The 18,907-nt window shown below is 53.8% G+C and overlaps 1 protein-coding gene across 4 annotated transcripts in view; it reads left to right on the top strand.

Annotated features, from left to right (window-relative positions):
* The first annotated feature begins 679 nt into the window (after positions 1 to 679).
* Positions 680 to 18,907, top strand: part of PSD2 (pleckstrin and Sec7 domain containing 2) — a 56,374-nt gene continuing 38,146 nt past the window's right edge. Inside the window, exons 1-3 of one of the 4 annotated variants that reach the window (XM_060635994.3) lie at positions 680 to 962; positions 7,946 to 8,097; positions 11,134 to 11,275. The gene's annotated coding sequence lies outside the window, so the exon portion shown is untranslated. The remainder of the gene's footprint in view (positions 963 to 7,945; positions 8,098 to 11,133; positions 11,276 to 18,907) is intronic. The other 3 variants (XM_060635995.3, XM_060635993.3, XM_060635996.3) reach the window with 3 other exon arrangements.

Raw genomic sequence — 18,907 nt, 5'->3', positions numbered from 1 at the left:
TGCCCGGGCTCGTGAATTGGTAAGTGAGGAAGGTCTGAGGCAGGTCTGCAGCGTGTGGGAGGTGGACGGCTCCAGTGGCAGTCTCAAGTGAGAGGGGCTGAGCATACAGATGGCATTCAGTTATTAGTGCTAAATGGAGGGAACTAGGGAACAGATTTGCCCCAGCCCCGCCCTAGAGGAGCTCTCAGTCTGTCAGGGGAGAAAGGCATGGACCCTAACTGGGGCAAGACAGACTGAGAGATCCTGTTCGATATACCAGCTGCAAGCTAGGTTGACGTGGATTGTGCCCAAGGTTGGGTGGGAAGCGGGAAGGGGAAGATCTTCCCTACAGAGCTAATTCCTGACTGGCTACTTCTCCCCCAGCCCCCAGTACATGTGAAAGAGCCCGGTTAAAATACACACTAGGGCTTTGCCATTCATTAGAGGTGTGTTCAAGGGTAGGCCACTTAACTTTCCTAGCTTCAGTGTCCTCATAGGTAAAATGGAATGAAAGCTGTCCACCTCATAGGGTTTCCGTGTGGATGAAATGAGATAGTGTATGAAATGAGATAATGCCGAGAATTTAGGATGAACCCGGTTCACAGAACACTCTTAATAAAAATCAGCTGCTATGATTATCATCCGAGGTCTTTCCTGGCTAGCGATTGTGCCTGGTGGTGCAGGTGCAGTTCTTGTAGACACCAGCAGGTGACGCCCTGACCCCAAAAGAGCCCATTCTTCGACAGACTACTTTAAGAAGGGCTCCGGAAGGGGTTGGGCAGGGCGGCCTCTCGGATCTCCGCCAGTTAGACTCCTGCCTTCCCGGCTGTGGTGGGGAGAGGTAGCTGCGTTCCCCTCAGTTCCAAGAGCGGGCCTGGGTCACCATGGGATAGTGGAGCCTCAGTTCTCCATCCGTATTTGGGAAGAGCATGGGCTTCGGAGACTGCCTGGGTCAAGTTGAGGAAATACTCAGGTTGGATCAGGTAAAGGACTGCCAGAAGGAGCGGACATCCCAGCACGGAGGCTGGTTAGAGAGGGCCTGAGGCTGGCCCTCGGGGCACGGCTGGTGTTGAGGCAGGGGGATGACCCATATGACCTCTGTTTTCTTCCTTTCTGGAGGAGAGATGGAGAGCGGGTCTGCCCGCCACGGCTGACCCAGGACCGTGCCTGACCTGGTGACGCGGGACGCTCTGGTAATTCTGTGTTTGGCCAGCAGAGGGAAGCAGAGAGCCTCCTGGGCTTCGCGAGGCGTCCCTGCCAGCCTTGGAGCTAGCTCGCCCTCCCGGGAACTTGCTGCTCCAGGCCTCCTGGGGCAGGAGTCCGCGTATTCCGAGTCTCTCAGCGTGCCCTCCTCTCTTCCGCTGGGCTTCTTGAGGGCGGGGAGCGGGAATGGGGAGAGGAACGCGTGGGATGAGGGGTGGGTCAGCTTCAACACGAATTTAGTGCCTCCTCTAGCAGAGCCTCATCTTCCCTGGGCCTCAGTAACTGGGATGGGATCTGGCAGCAACGCTAATCCTAGGTGCTCCGACTTCCTGGTGTTATCTCTCCAAGGATAAGGATTTGGGGGGCAGAAGGGGAGCCTCTCTCTAACCCTCATAACCCAGGCCTGGAGGGTCAGCTGCACCTCCGGAAGCAGGGGAGAGCCCACCCCATGGCACTCTGGCCAGTTCCCGGCATCCTCCTGGACAGGCTCCCAGAGGCCCACAAAGGCCTTCAGACAAAGTTCTGGGCCAGGCTTTGCCTGTGCCCCGGGCCCACAGCCCTCTGGCTCTAAGGCACTGCAAGTCCCTGGCACTTCTTACGGGGTTTTGTCCACTAGCCCTGGACCAGTGCTGGCAGGGCCCTGTGCTGGGGGGTGGGGGTAGGACGGGCAACTCTCAGAGCTTCGCAGTCTCCCTTCTTTCCCTCCTGCCCATGGCCCTGCTCTCCTCCAGGACACCTTCCCCCACATCATGCCTGCTCAGGCTATGTCTTTTCCCCACTTGTCCTTCTCTTGCCTGCAAGTCCAAATCTTTGCCATCCTCAGGTCCTGCTTATATCCTACCGCTCATTTCTTCATCCATCCGTTTACTCAACAAGTATTTATTGAGCTCCTGCAATGCTCCAGGCCCTTGCTAGATGCTGGGGATCCAGCAATAACAAGACATAGTTCCTGTCCTTTTTGGAGTTCATAGTCCACGGAGAGAGTAGGTAGGAGACTAGTAAAACTCATACCTAAAACTGGATTCCATTGTGTGATAATTGGGGTGAAGCAGATAAGCTGCCAGCTTCAGGAAGCTCTACCTACAGGGGTGTTTCCCCTGGAGAGTCATCTGATAGGTTGTGAGCTGTGGAGGGAGGGTTTTGGTTTGGCCCTGCTCCTCCTCCTCCCAGGGCCAGGCTCACAGGCATGCAGTAGGTGCTCAGTAAATGTTGGTTGTACCCATGGATGAATCATCATTCTCATGGCCAGGGGCTGTCCAGTGAGAATGGCATTTCCTCCCCACATCTTCTCAGCTCACATAAGAGTCATAGGTAATGCTGGGGATCGTACAGATAAGACCCTCAGGTTCCAAGGATTGCATCCTAGGCCTCTGTGGCTTCCTGCCTCGCTCCTCACCACACAGCGTCACTACCTCGGGCTCTGTCAGAGTCCCATGGCCCATGCATGGGTTTGTCTGTGACCTCTCATTCATCCATTCTTTGGCTCTATCACCTTTTGGGTGCCCACTGTATCCTGGCCCTGGGCTCTGGAGGAAGTGGGGACCTAGAGAAGAGAGGGTCCTTGCTGTCATGGACCATCCAGTTCAGACAGTAAGGGCGCAGCGCAATGCATGCTGTGATAGGGGAAGATGATGGTGCTTTGTGAGCCTGGAGGGCTGTTTGCTCAGTCTGGGGGCATCTCCTCAAAGAGGCCTCCTCTGGTCATCTGGCTGAAGGAGCTCCCATTTCCAGCTAGGTGCTTTTACAGCCCCATTTTTCCCCCCGGAGTACTTTTTAGTATCTGCAGTTACCTTCTTTCTTTATCTGTTAGTGTTTTCATTATCTGAGCGCTTTACTGAGTGCCTGCTATGTGTCAGGCAATGTTCTAGGCCCTGGGCATATAGACGTGAAAGAACAAATTTCCTTCTCTCTAGGAGCTTATGGTCTAGTGATGATAGTGGTGGTAGGAAGACAGACAATAACCAGAATAAATAGGCATGTAGTATATAAATACATGTTATGGAGAAAAAGCAAGCAGGCAAAGGGGAGACTGTTAGTATTTTAGGCAGATGGCTAAAGGGGGTGAGGGGTGTTTTAAGCAGAGGGAATAGCAAGTGCAAAGGCCCTGAAGTGGGAATGTGCCTAGTGTGTTAGAGGATCAATGAGGAGGCCACTGTGGCTGGAGAGGAGTGAGGTCGGAGAGGAGTGAGGTCAGACAGGTGGGAGGGCCCAGATCATATAGGACCTTGTAGCCTTTGTAGAGCTCTGCTTTAACTCTTAGGGACATGAGAGCCATTGGAAGCTTTTGAGCAGAGGAGTCACATGATCTGGCTTACGTTTAACAGGATCCCTTTGGCTGCTGTGTCAGAAATGTTGGTAGTGGGGTTGGGTGCAAGTGGGGGGACCAGTTAGGAGGCTACGGTAACAATCCAGGTGAGAGGTGATCGTGACTGCAGCCAGGTGGTGGCAATGGAGCTGATGAGCAGTGACCAATTTGAGACATAGTTTGAAAGTAGATCCCACGGGGTTTGTTGAGGTATTGCATGTAGCGGGGGAGAGAGAGACAAGGACAACGCCCGGGTTTGGGCCTGAGCTGATGGCAGGAAGGTGGTGGCATCTACTGCGGTGAGGAAGAGGTCAGTTCCCGTTGTGATCACTCGGAGCTGCTCTTTGTACATCGTGGTGGAGCCCTCAGGTCAGCCGTTGAGTATGAGGGTCTGACCTGAGCCAGAAGAGGTTTGGGCTGGAGAATCACACAGGATGATCCTCGGGGTTTAGATGGGCTTTGAAGCCAGGTGGGTGCACCACGGAGGAGGGAGGTGGAAAAGAAGACAGATGACTGAGGTATTTGGGAGTCAGGGGGTGGAGGAGGAACAAAGAAGGGGGAGAAGGTAGAGCCAGGGATATGGGAAAACGGTATGAGTCCTGGAAGTCAATGGGAGGAACTATTTCAAGGAGGAGGGGTGATCAAGTGTTGTCAAATGCTGCCAATGAGTTAAGATGAGGTGTGAGCATTGACTTTTGGATTTGACATCATAGTAGTCACTAAGGATCAGGCCCCAGTCAGTCTGTCTAGTCCATTTGTACAAATATGAGAAAGAGGCCCCTCTAGGCGGACCTGGTGTGCAGGCACACAGAAGGGAGTCACCTCGGTATAAAGGAAAAGGTGTCTTTCCTCAGCCTGATGTAGTCTTGTACCAGGCACAGCATGGTGAGAAGACAGAAAGCTGGATTTCAGCTCCTTCTCCATGCCTTGCGCCTTTGTGCAGTGCCCAGCCTGTACGCCTGTACTCAGCAGCTGTGTTGGTGACCTGGATGAGCAGTATCAGTGGAATGAGTGTGGGTGAGGGGATGAGAGTCAGATTGGAGTGAGTTCAAGAGAGAAGGAGAGAGAAATTTGAGAGCATGGACAACTTCTTCAAGGAGCTTTGCTGTATTGGGGAAAAAGAAATGGCACCGTAGCTGGAGGGGCTGGAGGGTTGAGAGAAATTAGCCAAGAGAGAGTGAGTGAAGAGAAGGCGTCCTAGGCACAGGACCAGCATAAGCAAAGTGAGGTTATTAGAAACGGTTGTGTTACGTAAGGGTGGATGAGTCCTAGAACATCACGTTTGAGGTGAGAGGTGTCAGGAGAGGACACTGGACAGGTGGGCTGGGGCCTTTGTCTTTGAGGCACAGGGGCAAGGGCAGGGTTGGCTAGGTGCACAGTAGGCGCTCATTGAGTATTGCAGGATTGGCCTGGGGAATCCCTACCCAGCCTCTCACCCCCTGGCCTCAATCCACTAGCTGGAAGATGGGTGTTTCAGGTGTTCTCTAGGCCAAGCATCCTCTGGATCATATCCCCTTCCTCCGGGTGGTAGGTCTCAGGTTCTGGCCTCTTCTCCCTGGATGCCCCACTCTGCTCAGGCTGAAGAAGAGGAGGAGGCCCTGCCTGGGTCTAGGGAGGCAGGAGGTCAGGTAGAGGCCTCACCGTGGCAGAGGCGGTGGTGGGCTAAGTGGATTGGGAACTAGGCCCCTTCCTCCTGTCCAGCCTCCAGCACCTGCCTTCCTGAGACTCACCTTCAGGGGGCTGGGGGGAGTGGGAAGGAGGATGGAGTTGACACTTGGAGGAAGGGGGGAGAAGCTGCTGATCCTTTTTTTCCCGGAGGGATACTGAGGAATGTATTGCATTTTGGCTGCTGGGTGGGGAGACGCTGACCCTTTTCTCTTTTAAGAGGCAAAAGTAGCTACATGAAATAATAACAATAACCCTCTCTCCTGTGTCCAGGGCACCCAAAACACTCTCTCTCACACAGAGGCCATCTGTGGCCTTGTGACAGCTAGTTCCACTTTACATGGGAAAGTGAGATTCAGGGAGGGGTTATAGCTCCCATGGTCACACAGCCAGGAAGCAGCAGCGGTCAGGTTAGAGCCCAGGTCTCTGGCCCTGGCCCACTCATGCCCACTGCAACGGGCTCCCGCAGCTGCCAATGATGGGGAGCAGACCCAGGCCAGGGACTAGGTTTGTGTGCCAGATTAAGTGGAGAGACAGCTGTATCTCCCTCTGGGCTCCCTCCATTCTTGCCTTCCATGTATATTTATTAGGTGTGCTAGGTACTGAGCATACATTGTGAAGAAGAAGACCTTGCCTTCAGGGGGATTACAGTCCATCTAGGTGGACAGAGAGTGAATAATCCATTCCATGAGTAAGTCACTCATTACATCTGGAGTAACCGCAGCCTGTTGGGTGCTTCTGTGCTCCAGGCCTTGGGTGGGTGGGCACTGAGCATACCAGCTCCTTTTATCCCCATTCCAGCCACACAAGACAGGGGCTACTACCGTCCTTATCGGGTAGTTGAGGAAGTGGAAGGTCGGAGGGGTTGTTGACACGTGACTTGAGCTCATGGGTTCTGAACATGGGGAATATGGAGGCAAAGCCCTGTCACCTCTTTTTCACCCCACAGCTCCTGTTGGTTGTCGCCCATCCTTACCTACAGGTAGCAGATGGCAGTAGATTAGAGGGCAGGACAGCAGGGAAGTCATGTTCCCTCTGTGCCTTTGAAGAAGATCCTGGGCACTTGGAGTAGAGGCTTGTTTCTAGGCTCTGTGGGAATCTCCTAGGGTTTGATGGGCAGTAAGGGGGTGTGGCCTGAGAGCCTTCTCAATTGCCCAGCTGTGTCTCTAGGATCTGACCTCCTGGGACCTTAAGCAAGTGGCTAGTGCTTTGGGGGCCTCAGTTTTCTCATCTGTAAAATGGTTTGTAGGATTGTTCTGAGAATTAAATATAACACATGGAAAACATTTAATGTGGACTTTGGCACATGGTAGATATACGGTTAATAATGGAAGTGTCCCCATGGTTGATGAAACCCCAGCTCCATCTGTGGCCCAGCTTGAAGACGGAGGAGACTCATCACAACTCAGACCCTGCATCTCCCATTATTGCCACTCTGCACAGCTTAGATACCCCTCATAGATCAGCAAATCTTCTCGTGTCTCTCACCCTCTGCTCCCTAAGAAGAGAGCCCCTAAATGTGTGTGTGTATATAGGTGGAAGGAAGATCAGAGAAAGCTTCTTGGAGGAAGGGGCATTTAAGATGGGATCTGAGGACTGAGTAGGAGTTCATTGAGCACAGCATGCTCAAGGCCTGCTCAGGCAGAGGGTGGAACACCTGCAAAGGTCTGGAGGTGGGGAGCAGCTGAGTTCAGTGAACAGCCCCTGGGGGCTGGAGTGGAAAGAAAGTTGTGGAAAGTGGCCTTTTGCAGTAGGGCTGACACTAACCTGATCTCTGTTTTTAGTGGGACTGGGCTTGCTCACCCTCCCCTGCTCCCCCCAGTTTCTGGTCTCTCTAGATTCCTATGGGTGGGGCCCTTTACTACTTATCTCAGAGGTGGAATCTTGCCCTGCAGAAGCCTCACCGCTAGGAAGTTCTTCTTGGTGTCTAGCCCAGGTACATTACTGTCACGCTTCTTTAGAGCTAGGGTCCTGGGGAGGAGCTCTTTAAGCTGTTGACTAGCATGGGGGGTGGGGCTGTGGGGCAAGTCCCTTGGGACCCCCCTCCTCCTGACCTCTTGCTGGGAGTCCACATTCTTGATTGGACCCACCTTTCCCCTCTACCTCAGGGTTTCTCCCCTTTGTCTCATCTTCTGTCCTAAGCCCCCCTACTCTCCCCATATCCCAGGTCTGTCTGTCCCTCTGTCTCAGTAGGTAGGTAGGTAGGTAGGTAGGTAGGACAGGCTCAGTTTACCCATCTCTGGATGGTCCACCTTGTCTCCTGTCCAGGTAGGGTCTCTCTGGGCTTGTGTGTGTGGGGCGGAGGGCAAAGAGCAGAGGAACAGACCTCAGAAGCAGGGCAAGGATCTGTTCCCTCCTTCACCTGGAGGAGGGCTGAGCCCATCCTGCAGACTCAGGGTTTGGGTCTGAGGCTGAGTGTCTTGCAGCGGGGGCGGTGGCTGGGTCTGACCTGGGGTTGGAGGACAGCTGGGGCCCAGCTGGGCAAGGTGGGGGGGGGGGGGCGGAACCTCGCAGCGCTCCCCTCCCCCCCTTTCTTAAAGGGCCGGGCGCGGGGCTGAGCGGGAAGGGGCCAGCTGCACCGTCCCAGGCTGGGTCTGGGCACACAGTGGGGACCTGGGAGTTGGAGGCGTGGCGGGCGGGCCAGCCGGAGTGGCTTTTGTCGCCTCCAGCTCCGCTCCCGCCCGCCTGCAGTCCCCCCGCCCTTCCCCGCCCTTCCCGCTCCTCCCTCCCTCCCTCCTTCCTTCTCTCTTTCCTTCCCTCCCTCCAGCCTTCCTTCCCCTCATCTCTGCTCAGCTTCTCCACAGCCTCGGCTCTGACACCTGAAGGGACAGAAGCGGGCACGGGGAGTCCCGACAGGCGGCTGTGGAGTGGGACGGTCAGTCAAGCAGAGGCCTCCGCATGGCCCCGCCGTGAGAGACTGGACCCAGCGACTGGGACCCGGAGCGGTGAGTGGGGCCGCGGGGCTACTTGGTCCCAGGGCCCTCGTTCCGGGACCCCGCCCCTCCCCAAGTCGGATTGGGGGCCAGTGGGGGATGCTGGGGGGGAATGCACTATGGGTGGCGGGCGCCGCCCTCCGCCCTCCGCCCTCCATGCCCGCCCGGGTCTGCTTAACAAAGCTACATTTTGAGATCAATTCCGTGGCGGCTGGAGCATCCGAAGGATATGGTTGTCATGGAGATGGGGCCGTGAGAGGAAAGCCCGGGGATGGCCGGGTCTGGGCCAGGGAATGGGGGCGCCACTAGAGAACCCCAGGCCAGCCTGCAGGGCCAGTCAGGGCCAGCCGGTCCAGTTGCCTTCTGGGCTCTGCCTCCTGATCCCCCCCCTTTTGTATAATCTAAGATACACGTGTGCATTGATGGGGTGCCAGTGGCAGCTTGGTGGCAGGAGACCCAGGGTGTTGGGTGGTTGCCGGGGCCTGCTGGCAGCTACCTTTACCATCGAGCAGCTTTGAGGATTTATTTCTGTTTCCAGTTTCCTAACTTTGACAGCCTGGCTTGGCGGCCAGGCCTTCTCAGCTCTGGACTCTGCTGCTGTAACAGGGGCTTACATGGGGGCGTGGCAGGCAGCGGGCAAGGCTGAGAAGGCACATAATGGCCGTGGCAGCCGCAGGGAGGGAGGGGTCCTTAGAGCCTGCTGCTGGGGCTGGGGTGGGGCAGGGAATCCAGATGTGGGGACCACCCTGCCCAGATGGCTCCCTCCTAAGAGGAGGTATTCTGACTCTTGCTGTCCCTGGAGGATCTGGGAACTCCCTGAATGAGAACTGGAGACATTGTCTCCACACAGGCTCAGGGGGCCACTGCCCCAGCCTACCCCTTTGTCTTGGGGCCATCTTGGGGGGGGGGTGCTGGAAGAGAACTGGGGACAGAAGCACCAGCCACAATGGGAGTGGGTCTGAGATTTCTGGCAGGTTCAGGATAAGTCAGTCTGAGCTTGATGGGTGGGTGAATGGGCGGGGGGGTTGGGCAGAGAGCAGGGAGAGGACTCAGGGTTTGGCCAGGGCAGATGGGCAGCCTGGGTCTAGGGGGAGGCATTTGAACTTTCCTAGGCTCCCCGCTCCTTCTTCCAGACTCTGGAAACAAGAGCTACTTAATGGAGGGTTCTCAGGCAGCTTGAGGGAGAGTGGGTAAGGGGCATTGTGACTACCTCCAAGCCCAACCCCTAACCCTGGGCAAATACAGTCATTCTTCCACCCCTTTCCCTGCGAGGTTAGGAGCCCTACCTGCCAGGGAAATTCTGTGACCTGGGATCTCTGAATCAGTAAAATGGGCCAGCTGCCCTCTGGAGGAGAGACCTGCTCACCCAAGAGCCCCCCCCCCCCCCCATGGCGAAATACATTGACAGGACAGAGAGGGAGGGCTCTGAGGGGGACATTACCTCACCAAACTTCGGTATATTGAGCACTACCACTGGTTAAGTACTCTCATACACACAACCACCTTTAGAGGATTATACTATTACTCCCACTTTGTGGGGGTGGATACTGATGCTCAGGGAAAAGTTGCTTATTCAAAGGCACTTAGTAAGTGGCAGGATCAGGATTTGTACCTGGGCAGAACTGTCTGCTGCTTGGACCTATGTCCCCAGTCTCATTCTCTTCTTCCCTGAAATGCAAGTCAGGAGGGAGACTGCAGGAGACTGCATGCCTTTCCATCTGGAGCAAGGGAATGACCTTGGGGGAAACTGAGGCACTAAGCTAGGGTCTTCTAGAGACGTGGAATCGAGGCATTCCCATTCAGGACATTTGCTTGCAGGAAAATGACACTGCCTCTCGTGACAGAAGATGTTCTAGGCATCCTTTGCCAGATGGTCTTTTCCAGGAAAATCTGTTTTGAGCGGCATCTTATGTCTGGGGCTCCATATTTAGCCTGGCTCCTCACACAGGAGGATACACTCAGACTGTCACCCTTTGAGGGGTGTTTGACGGGGGGAGGAGTGGTGAGCCTGGGCCAGCCCTGGCTTCTTGGCACAGGTCAGGCAGAGGTGGGACAGGACTGCCTTGCTGGTCTCCCTGGGACCTGGCTGTTTTCTGCAGAGCCCCTTGTCCTTCTAAGGGAGTTTGCTCACAGGTAGGTCTTCCTTGGGGTCTGATCCCTGTTAGGTAGTGAGCCATTCCAGAGCTGTGCCTGCCTGGCCCCAATGGGCTCTAGCGTCTAGCTTGTGGCCTGTCGCTGTTGCCATACTGCCTCTCTGACTCCTGCCCAGGCAGGCAGGGCCCTGAGCTCCCCTCTTGGGAATGTCTCCCTTGCCTCCTTTCCTTCCCCCCTAACTTTTTGTCTTGTCACACCTGGTAGTACAATGAATACCCACCTATACACCCTTCACCTAGAAATCTAGAGACCTAGATTTGCCAGTTGTTGACGTTTTACCCACATTTGTTTTCCTCTGTCTCTGAACACTTTGGAAGTAAGTTGCAGACATCATAACACTTCACCTCTGAATAATTCAGCATGAATTTCCTGAGACGAGGACATTTTTCTACATAATGACTATATATTGCCATACTCAAGAAGTTTCACAATGATACAATTTAACATAATATGTAATCTATATTCAAATTTCTCCAGTTGTACCAGTAATATCCTTTATAGCTGTTTTAAAAGCAAGTTTTGATCAAGGATCACACTGTTGCATTTAGTTACATATCTTTAGTCTCCTTTAATTTGTAACAGTAGCCCTGCTTTTTTTTTTTTTTTTTTTTTTTTTAAGTCTTTTATAACATTGTCAATTTTAAAGAGCCGGGGTCAGTCTTCCTGTAGAATGTTCTACATTCTGAATTTGTTTCATGGCTTGCTCATGAATAGATTCACGTTAAACATTTTTTGGCAAGAATATCCCATAGGTGATGTTTGCTTCCTTCTCATTGCTTCTCATCAGGAGGCAGATGCCATCAGCTTGTCCTGTAATAGGTGATCATTTAAGTTAGGTCACTTGGCTAAGGAGTCCCTTTGTTTTACTCTGTTCCTCTCTTTTTCCACTTCCAGAAGCTTCATCCACCTGGTCATCCATGCATCAGGTCAGCAAAACTGACCGAGCCAGTACTTCAAACCACATACTGGAGAAGGGTGATTCAGCAGACACTGATGAGGTCTTCAAGGAACTCTCAACCTCAGGGGTGGTGTGGGGGTGAGCCACGACTGGGGCAGAAAGTAGTGTGGGGGCACAAGTGGGGGAGCAGGGATGGAGGGGGGCAAGACAAGAAGAAAAGGGGTGGGGCCCGGAATGTGGGCTGATGAGCAGGCCCTTTCTCCAAGGACACAGGGAGCCACCAAAGGCTTTTGAGAGGGGAGTAATGGGGGCAGATGTGTGTGTTGGAAAAGACATGCTGAGGAAGAAGGAAGGGGATTGGCAGGGCCAGAATGTTGGACAAGGGATTGGTCATGCTGCCAGTGATGTGACCCAGTGCAAGATGCCACGCAATGGATTTGGGACCGCCGCATGTGGCAGCCAGAGGGCATGCACGGTGGGAATGGAATTGGTGGGGTGGTGGCCTTGTGGGACCGGGATGTGGCAGATGGGAGGTGGAGAGAAGGAAAAGGAGACATGGAGGAGGCAGACTGGATAGGCGCTGGCATCGGGCTAGAGGTGGGGAGAGCGGTCTTGAGCTGGCCTGGGAAGGGTGATGGAAAATGCAGTTTTGAGTGTGTGAGGTCCACGTTACTTTCCAGGTGAGAGGAACGGTGTGTGGGAAGCTCATTTTTCAGGTGTTGGTGGCTACCTGTGGCTACCCTCTCAGAAGGTCTTTTGGAATGAGGGCAGAGAGAAAGCTCTTCATGACTCAAAGTAGGGAATGGGTGGTGGACTTTCTGGCACCAGCAGGGGAAGGAGTTTGAGCAGGGGCCACTATAAAACTGAGGATAATCCATCCTTTGCAGACCCCCAACACCCTTACCTCATTTTGCTTCTTCATGCTTGCTTGGCAAAACCCCAACTCTGGTGAAATCCCAACACCCTGCACGCTCCACATCTGCACCTGGGAAGCTGAACGGGGCTGAGAAAAACCACTGCGCCAACTGGTCTCACTTTAAGTTCAAAACTTTGAACTTCAGGTGTGTCCTTAGTGCTGTCCAGCAGTCCCACCATGGGTCCTGAGTCTATCCCCTCTCCCCCTTCCTGCTGTTTCACACTTCTACCCTCAGTTCTCTCTCTCAGCTGATGATACTGCTTCCTACTTCCTTGAGCAAATGGAAGCAATGAAAACTTTCTCAGACTCCCAGTGCTACAGTCACCCATCTGCCAGCTCCATACCCACCGCCCTGCCTTCCTCCTATCCCTGGGGGTGAAGTATTCCTGCTCCTGGTGAAGGCCACCCCTCTGCTTGTGCACTAGATCCTGTCCCCTTGTGCCTGCTTGAAGGTATTGTTCTGGCTAGAGTCCCCTCCTACGTTATGAGTTCCCCCTGTACTGGATCATTCCACCAGTGGATACTTGCTGTTGTTTCTCCTATCTTAAAAGGTGGCTCTCCTGTCTTCTCCATCCAGCTACCACTGCCTCTCTTTGCTCCCCTTCATAGAAGTACTACCCAGAAGGGTTGTCTAGACTCATTGTCTCCTGGTTCTCGCTTCCCACGCTCTCTTGACTCCACTCCAGTTGGGCTTTCACCTCCTCCCACTAATCACTCAAGGTCACCACTGACCTCCAAGTTGCCACACTCAGTGGCCAAGTCTCGGTCCTCATCTGAAGCATCTGACACATTCAGTGTCTCCCTCTTCTTGAAATATTCTCTTGGACTTCCAGGACATCCATTTTCCTGTTTTCTCCCCACTTTGTGGGTTGATCCTAATCCGTTTCTTTTTCCCCCTGCCCACCCATGGCTCATCCCTTGCACCGCATGGCTGGTCTTCTTCCTTTCCATTTACTCCTGTGCTGATCTTGTCCAGACCTGTGGCTTTAAATACACCTATCTACATGCTACCAGCTCCCACATTTTTACCCTCAATTTCGGGCACTCTCCTGAGCTCCAGTAACCTTCTCAGCACTTCTCAACACTTCCAACTCAACTTGTCCAAAGCTGACCTCCTGATCTTCCTCCCCAAACCTGTTCCACCTGGTCTTCCCCATCCTTCCAGGTACTCAGGGCCCAAGCACAGTCATTCCAGACTCCTCTTTGTCTCCTACCCCATGTACTGCTCATCAAGCGGCGAGGCTTTTACCAGCCATCAGATCTTCTGTCAGTGGGTTATGGCTGAATAGGAGGGACTATCTCAGACACGGGGACAGGGAGGCAATAGTGGGATGGTCCACTACAGCCCATTTCACACCAGCTGGTTTTGCAGCCTTCATCCAGCCTCAAGGAGACCACAGCCTTTGTTAAGACCCGGTGCTAAAGTCCTAAAGCAGAAGCAGGATCGAGCAGGGGAAGGGGGGACAGGGGGATTCAGCAAGGCTGAGGTTAAGTGGAGCTATAACATCAAGAGGTTGGGAAGGGGTGGGGAGAAAGTGACAGGGGAGGAGGCAGAGAAGGAGAGGGGCTTTAGGGAGATGGGGGGGGGGCAGATAGAGAATGTGAGGATCTAGGGAGTATCAAGTAAATAAAACTTGGGCCCAGAAAAGGGAGGGTGAAATTTCTTGGTGCATCTCTCCTAGCTGTCAAGCCAGACTGGGGGGCAGCTGCTCAGTGATTGACCCCTCAGATCTGCCCTCAGTCAGGCATGTGAGCTGAGGCAGGGTTGACTTGCACCTGATCAGTCTCTTGCAGCTCTTGGGGTTCAACTATCATTCTGCAGCCTCTTGAGTCAAATGGGGCTCAAGAAGCAGAGTGAGTCCCAGGTACCCTGTGAAGCTCCAGGAAACAGAGCAGTGGCCAGTCACTTAACCAGAACAGCCTAGTCCCTTGCAGTCCCAGATAACTGAAGGCCCACCCTGTAGGGAAGCCAGCTGGAGGTAGAGTCCCCAGCCGTAAATGTGACTTGGGATTTGACGACAGGCATGAATTTCATCATGTTGAGGGATCTCCAAACCAGCAAGCGGATATATGCAAATGCTGAGCAAAGGAGGGTGCCAAGTGGCTGGGGGTGGGGAGAGAAGCAAGCCAGGAGACATCAAGGAATGACCTTTGCAAAGCTGGGCCCAGGGGCCCTTGAAAGTCCCAGCAGGGTGTGGGGCGCATGCAGATAAGATGCAAATGTGCACCCAGCCCTGGGGACCTTTGACTGTCCAACCATGAGAAAGGGGAGACCTTCCACATGCCCACAACCTAAGGCAAAGCTGGTTCCCCAGGGGCCAAACTGGGAGGAAGAAAACCGGGTGATGTTGGGCTCCCTAATGACCCTGAACTGGCACTAACTGAAGGGCTTGGGCAACTTTTAAGGGAGGCCCAGGACCCTGGCCCTTGCCCTGCATATAGTATTGCCCTTGTGCCTTGAAATGGAAAGCTAGGAGGGAGCCTGGCCTGGGGTGGGAAAGTTGGTGGGGCCGGGACTGTAAGGTCTTCACTTGCCTCAGAAAAGGGTAGGGTGCTCTCTCTGGCCCACCTCCTGGGCCCTAAGGTTGGAGGCTTTCTCCTGCCCCACCCTCAGGCTGGACCTCTGAAACCCTTGCCTCAGAAGTTGCTCTGACAGGCTGCCGAGGGAAAATCTCTGCAGGGCCCGCTGAATGTCCTGTGCTGCTCTCAGGTGCCTTCTGTCTCCAGTGTGGGCAGCTTGCTCTTTCCCCTGTGGGCCTGAGAGAGGGTTCTGGGAAGCACTTGTGCCTGGCTCTGAGCACCTCAGCCTTGCCAGCTCCTTCAGTCCTCACTGCAGTCCTGTAAGGCAGATGCTGCCAGCACCCTGCATTTTATAGAGGAAAGTGCTGAGGCTCTGAGAGGTCACACAGCTGATGGGTAGCAGAGCTGGGATTTGCAGGCAGATCTTTCTGACTGTACAGTTAGGACACTGACCCACTGTCCTGGACTCCTACTCTGAGGCACCTGTTGCTGCATGAGATCCTCCAAGTTGGGAAGACCAAGTAGGTTTGGAGGGATTAGGGTCACTTTGAGGAATGGAAGCAGGGAAATTTCCAAGGCTCCTGGGTAGACATCACTTTTATTTCGTCCTGGTTACATCCCCTGCCCCCAAGCAGTTGGGTCATTGAAGAGACACATGACTGGGCTGATCTTTGCCTAGGGATGGTACTTAGAGCTCTGACCTCCAGACTCCTTAGCTGACAGAGGCTTGGGGAGAGCATGGTGAGCCCGGGGGACCAGGGACCCCCCCCCCCCACCCCCGACCAAGGAGGGGTCTTCCTGTAACCTTCCTGTTGCCCTTGCTGTCAGTGGCCCAGCAGGGTCCTGTGGAATCCTGGAGTGCCCAGGCCTGGGCTAACCCGGGCCCCGCGAATGTTATGGGCCACATCTGGCCGAAATCTGTTCTGAGCACTTACTATACATCAGCCCCTAGGCATGTAAGGTCCTCATCTCAATCTCATCACCTGGGGAGACTGCCTCATGAGTGGCTGCCCAGGTCCCTTCGTTCAGTGTGTGTGTGTGTGGGGGGGGGACATGTATGTATGTGTTGAGAAATGCCCACACCCTATATTTCATTGATCATCTTATTTAACTGTTCCTGTGTGTATGGGCATGTGTGACTATCCCAGCCCATGTGCTAAAATCTGGATGAGCTAGGGAGTCGTGTAGTAGGAGTTTGGGGAAAGGCAGTGGGATATTAAGGAGGTTTCCAGAGTGGGCTCCCAAGGGGCAAAGAATAGCTCTGAGATGAAAAGGTTTCCAGCTTTTTTTCTCCCTGGCAAGTAGGCCCTTCTGGGATGCTGAGTGTCCACTGTTAGAGGTGGGAGGTCTTTCAAGCCTATCCCATTTGGAGTTCATGCCCAGGGCATATGGATGGGCTTTAGGAGCACATGAGCCTCTCAAAAATACTCAAAATGTTGTGCACATATGTGAGTCTGTCTGGGTGGGATCCACAGCTCCGTCAAATGTTCAGAGAAGTCCAAGACTTGGAAATGGTTAGGAATCTCTTATGTACATGGGGAAATGAGGCCAGGGAAGGGTTTCATTTGTCTAAATTCCCCTAGCACATTAGAGGCAAAACCTGATTCCAGAATGATTTTCTCTGATTCTATTCCCTTCTACACCTATCGTTCCTGGGCTCTAAGTACTCTTGGACATTCCACAGGCTCCTAGATTTTGCCTGTCCTGGGTAGTGCTCAGCACCATGGGTTCCCCACCTCAGCTTTGCCTCCTGTATCCCCATTTCCACCAAATAGGCCTGTACTTTCCTATCTCCTGCCAAACCCACCCAAGCCACCTGATGCTGCTGTATGTGGCTGTGGCCACTGTGAGTGCGGGTCCTCCCATCCTCCGCCCTAACCTGGGTTGTCCCTTTCCTGCTCCTGGCTTCTCCCAAAGCAGAATAATTTCAAACCCAGCCACCCATTGATGTAGGTCTAACTGCCCTGAACCTAGCTCCTAGGCATGTAGGGTCCTCATTTCTGTCTCATCACCTGGGGAGACTGCCTCATGGGTGGCTGCCCAGGTCCCTTCGTGTGTGTGTGTGTGCATGTGCATGTATGTATGTGCCCAGAAATGCCCACCATATGCTTGTTCACAGATATGCACACAGGCATCAGCACCCATGCATTATCCTTCAGTCTTATAGAACATGTTGGGCCCTGGAACCCTCCTTGTTGAGCCCCCTTCTCCAGACCTTTCCTTGGGCTTCCTACCGTCCTTGGCTTGGATCTCTGCGTGGAAACCACACAAGGTTATTCCATGCAGAATGCTAGCCTTGCCACTTTCTAGCTTTGTGGCCCTAAGCATGTTCCTCAACTTCTCTTAGCTTCTGCTTTTACAACAGTGATGTTGATAATCTCCAGGCTATTCACCAAACGTTTAAAACAGTGCCCGCTGTTTGCCAGGCATGGTGCTGGGCTCTGGGGCAGACAGTGAATGTGACATAGTCCCCACCCTCCTGAACTTACATCCTAGTGAGGGAGATGGGCAGGAAATAAGGAAACAAATAGAAAAAGGAGTTTCAGTTCTGTTAAGTGATGCTTAGCAGATAAAATGCTCTGTGGAGGAGTGTGAGAGGGCAGGGTGGTAAGAGAGGGCCTCTCTGAGGAGGCAGCATTGGAGTGGAGCCCTAAGTGGCAGAAGAGGCAGTCATTTAGAGATCTAGGGAAAGAGCATTCTAGGCCAAGGGTACAGCTGGTGCAAAGGCCCTGAGGTGGGAATGAGCTCAGGGAGCAGAAAGAAGGCCAATGTGGCTGATGGCGTGGGGGATGGGGAGAGGGCAGTGAACCAGCATAGACAAGGCCTTTTTAGGCCATGCTGAGGAGAATGAATTTTAATCGAAGGGCATTGGGAACTATTGGAGGGTTATGAGTGAGGGAGAGATATAATGTGATTTGTGTTTTCATAGCTCATTCCAGCTGCCATGGGTAAAGTGAGGAGGGGGACAAGATTGTTGTAGGTGCAGCTGAGACCCAGAAAGTGGCTGGTTTGACATTTAGCCCTGGCCCAACCAGTGTTCCACTGACATCATGGGTCCACCTTAGTTGGAGCTCAAAAAGATGCTGCCAAGCCCAAGGTCATCTCAAGGGCAGTGAGGAGCAGGAGCCCCTGCTCGGAGTAGGGTCTGGTTTATGCTGAGTGAGAATGCAGGGGATCTAACTACGCCAGCTTGTCATTTTCAGGCTTCTGCTTGGGATCAGTGCCCTGGGGCCCAGCTGTACTAACTCTCTTGCTCTTGCCAGCAGGGCTGGACATGGACAGGGTCACTGCTTCAGGTAGAGTCTCCTGGTTAAAGATTTGAGCCCTTACTCTTGTGGGAGGATCTCACAGAGGGCCTGGGAAACTGGGGTTGGGTTAATCCAGCACCTCCAGCCCATCCAGGCACAGAAGGAAGCTACTTTTGAGTTCTAGAGGCAGCTCCTCCACTGTGTGACCTTGGGCACATCCTCTCCTGGTTCCATGCCTCAGTTTCCCCGTTTGTTAAATGTAGTGGTGGAAAGAGTGGTCCATAGCTGACTTTTCCCTTGACCTCTGTAAGAGTTTGTTCTTCCTTGGATTTCTACTTTCTCAGTATTCATGACCTCAGGTACTCCTACCAGCCCTGGGGAAGGAGAGCAGAGGTGATGCTCCCATTCTGCAGATGGGTTCACAAAGGCCAGAGAGGACGATGTATCCCAGGGCACATGAAGGTTCAGAGTGAGGGCTTGGGGTATTGTTTGACATCTCTGACCTGCAGCCCCCCCGCCCCTGCTTTATGTGCCCCTCTCTTGGGCTCAGAAAGAGAGAGGGGGGTCCTGGCTTGGCTATTTCTGGGCTCAACTGGCCCTCAGCCCAGGCAGGGACTCTGGGCCCCCCGCCCAGAGTGGAGCTCAATGCTGTCCCTTGTCTGCCCACCCCAGAAACCAAGGACACGGCCCAGTGCCCAGTGTTGGCAGAACCTCCACCCGGCTCCCAGCTGCAGGAGGACATGGCAGGGCAGGTAGGGCTGGACCCAGCCTGAGGCAGCTGCTGGAAGTTGGGGGATGAGGTAGGGGCCTCCCAAGGAGTCCTTGATTTGTTCTTAACCTTGGCTTTGAGGCTGGTGTAAAATGAGCATCAGGTGAAGCTACTTATGCTTTCAAGTCTCAGGCCTCCTGGGAGCTCAGACAGAGCCCTGACCACAGGGGAGGCACTCTGTCCTGCTGGGCTCAGCCTCCACGTGTGGGTGTGGGAGCGAGGCACCCTGGTGGAATTGGGTTGAAGCCCTGTGCCCCAGATCCAATGCACATCCAGGCCCCTGGGCTAGAAAGCAGGCCAGAGGACTAGAACTCAGG

Source organism: Panthera onca, chromosome A1 (assembly GCF_046562875.1).
Source record: "Panthera onca isolate mPanOnc1 chromosome A1, mPanOnc1 haplotype 2, whole genome shotgun sequence".
Taxonomy (NCBI): domain Eukaryota; kingdom Metazoa; phylum Chordata; class Mammalia; order Carnivora; family Felidae; genus Panthera; species Panthera onca.
Note: the sequence above shows the minus strand (reverse complement) of the source record. Positions and strands in the feature narration are given on the sequence as shown.